The following is a 2,866-nucleotide window of genomic DNA, read 5'->3' as shown; positions in this document are numbered from 1 at the left end:
CTGCCAACATGCTACTCAACAGGCATAGGGTTTCAGCTGTCCAGGAACACTGGATTTTGTGGTCAGGACTGAGGGGACTCAAGTCTACCCTGGTCTGTCTCACGTAAAATTCTCTGAATTAGATCTCTGGAAGTAGAAAAAGGGCAGAAAACTGGATGAAAGTCATACAACCATTGTCTGATCTCCTCTACCTCATGCTCAGAACCCCTGAAAGTTGCATTACTTCTAGAATTGGAGGCATGTTCCTGTATTTCAAGGGCATCTTTCTCCCCATGTTAATGATTAGAACAAAGGCAATAGCTATGGAAGAGGTATTCCACTAATGAATAGAGAGAACTATATCAGAACATCAAAAAGGAAGTGACCTAGAAAATCCTGTTTTTTTCAAATATCAGATGCTTTATTATTATAGTTACATGCAGTGGAGAAAACTCCACCTCTCAAAGGCTTAATCCAAAACCTTTCTGTTGCTATTCATGCCAAACAAGGCTCACCATATTTCTGGCATCATTCCTGAACCTAAGAGATCCAGCTGGCTTTTTAGGGTATTGGAAACCTTTATTTTGTGACCTCATCATGGATTTCAACACTGCCAGCTATTTAGTCAGACAAGTAGGCCTCTGATCAATTTAGACCTCAGCATCTTTTTCGTGGGATTTTTTTTGATCTACAGGGATCATTTTTTGCACTTCAGCCGCCTTTAATGGAAGGAGATCCTGATTCCTGCAGCAAACAGTCATTAGAAGCTATAGCAACTGGTATAAACCCTTGACGACCAGTGCTTCCAGCACTCAGTGCCTGGTTGTACCTTTTACCACCTTACTGAGCATCTATTTTGCTTTTCTTGGGTCATTAAGAAGGTCACTTCTGGCTCAGAGGACTTTTAAATTTTCTTGATTCAAGTTGGACATTTAAATTTCCTTCTGCTACACAATCTGCATTTTTCCCTTTCATAATGTTCTGTAACGTTCAGTCTTTTTGTTTGCACAAGGTTGCACCTTTCTAATGTTTTACATTGCCTTTGCCTCTTTTCCTTTCTCATTGTCTTCCTGTTCAATGAAGGCTATCATGTGCTTAATCTGCTATGACATATCTATATTGCTGAGGGCCATGGCAAAGGCCAAGCTAGCCCAGAGATGAATGGGTTCCAGTTGGTCTTTGAAGGGACAGATGAAAGAAGATTAGCAGAAATCTTGGTTTCCCGCTTTAGAACCCCAGGTTCTTGTTTTGCAGTTTTTGAGTTTTTCTAATGCTAATTTATGTGGGTTTTTTTTTAATGGCTGCTATATTTTCTTAAAATTTTTTAGCTTATTTGGAAATATTAGATTTTACAGTTTCACAATGTGTTTGCATATCTTTCTGAAGAGTTTTCATCATTGTGTGTGTGGGTTTTAGTCTCCTTATTTCTTCTTTTCTCATAATATTTTTTTGCATGAAATTTGGCCACAATTCTTTTCTACTGCTTGTTTGGAAAATGAAATCAGTTTTCCCACACTTTTATAATGGGGAACTCCAAAAAGAGAGATTTTCTAGCATCCCTTATTCCAGGAATCCTTCTGTTATTGCAAAGTAACAGGAAGAAGAAGGAAAAGGAGAAGAGGAAAAAGGAAGATCTCTTTTAGAGATCTGCCTCTCACTGCCTTTTTTTTTTTTTTTGAGGAAAGCAATGGATCACTTAACAAAGGAGAATTACTTTATTTATTTTATTTTAATCTTTATTTTTGAGAAAGAGAGAGAAACAGAGCATGAGCAGGGGAGGGGCAGAGAGAGAGAGAGAGGGAGAGAGAGAGAGAGAGAGAGAGAGAGACAGAATCTGAAGCAGGCTCCAGGCTCTGAGCTATAAGCACAGAGCCCAACGTGGGGCTCCAACTCATGAACTGGGAGATGGTGACCTGAGCCAAAGTCAGAAGCTTAACTGACTGGACATCTCCAGATGTCCCAAGGAGAATTACTTTAAAATGGAATATCATGGGGCGCCTGGGTGGCGCAGTCGGTTAAGCGTCCGACTTCAGCCAGGTCACGATCTTACGGTCCGTGAGTTCGAGCCCCGCCTCAGGCTCTGGGCTGATGGCTCGGAGCCTGGAGCCTGTTTCCGATTCTGTGTCTCCCTCTCTCTCTGCCCCTCCCCCGTTCATGCTCTGTCTCTCTCTGTCCCAAAAATAAATAAAAAAACGTTGAAAAAAAAAATAAATAAAATGGAATATCATAATGGGTAGCTGAGAAGGGAGTGGAATTTCAATAAAAGGTACGTACAGAGTTTAATGATCCAAAACAGATTAATAATTCTACTCTAGAGTTGTAGCCATAACCATAAAAAATACTGCCTCATCTAAATAACCTATTCCACACATATTAGAGCAAATTGATGAGGAAAGTTAGTAACTAATCCAGAAGAAATCCCACTGCTTCCCTGGAGTGTTTTGTTTTTAACTCCTCAGCCATCAGTTTTTATTTCTTTCATCCTGTCCTTCAACCCATATGCTTAAAAATGAATTTTCTAGGCCACCTTTTTCAGTATATTCTCTTCAGTAATCTCACTGCTAGTTAATCAGCTATTTTGGCCAAGTTTTCTATGAAGCGAAATGTTGAGAACTGATTTAAGATTCCCTAAAATTTGTAAGCAAATGCATTATACACATGTTGTTTATTGGTTAGGTAAGGATTGCAAATTAACATATAGTTTACTGAATCTTCTGTTCCATTTTCATGCTGGGTTATAATATTTATCCTTATATAGATTTGGCAGTTCCTCTGATTGTGTAACAAAACCACTCATCTTATGACTATGTTCTCTTTCAGGGGGCTGTTAGGTTTTCTGTGAATATCCTGATCGGGTTTCCTTTGACGCCATGGGCTAAGGTCATAG

General features: G+C 39.4%; 1 pseudogene; it reads right to left on the bottom strand.

The window, feature by feature from the left end:
* Nucleotides 1-353: 353 nt before the first annotated feature.
* Nucleotides 354-1,964, bottom strand: LOC125933868 (V-type proton ATPase subunit E 1-like; annotated as a pseudogene).
* Nucleotides 1,965-2,866: the final 902 nt, after the last annotated feature.

Source organism: Panthera uncia, assembly GCF_023721935.1.
Source record: "Panthera uncia isolate 11264 chromosome A1 unlocalized genomic scaffold, Puncia_PCG_1.0 HiC_scaffold_16, whole genome shotgun sequence".
NCBI lineage: Eukaryota > Metazoa > Chordata > Mammalia > Carnivora > Felidae > Panthera > Panthera uncia.
This window is presented reverse-complemented; position numbering and strand designations above follow the sequence as displayed.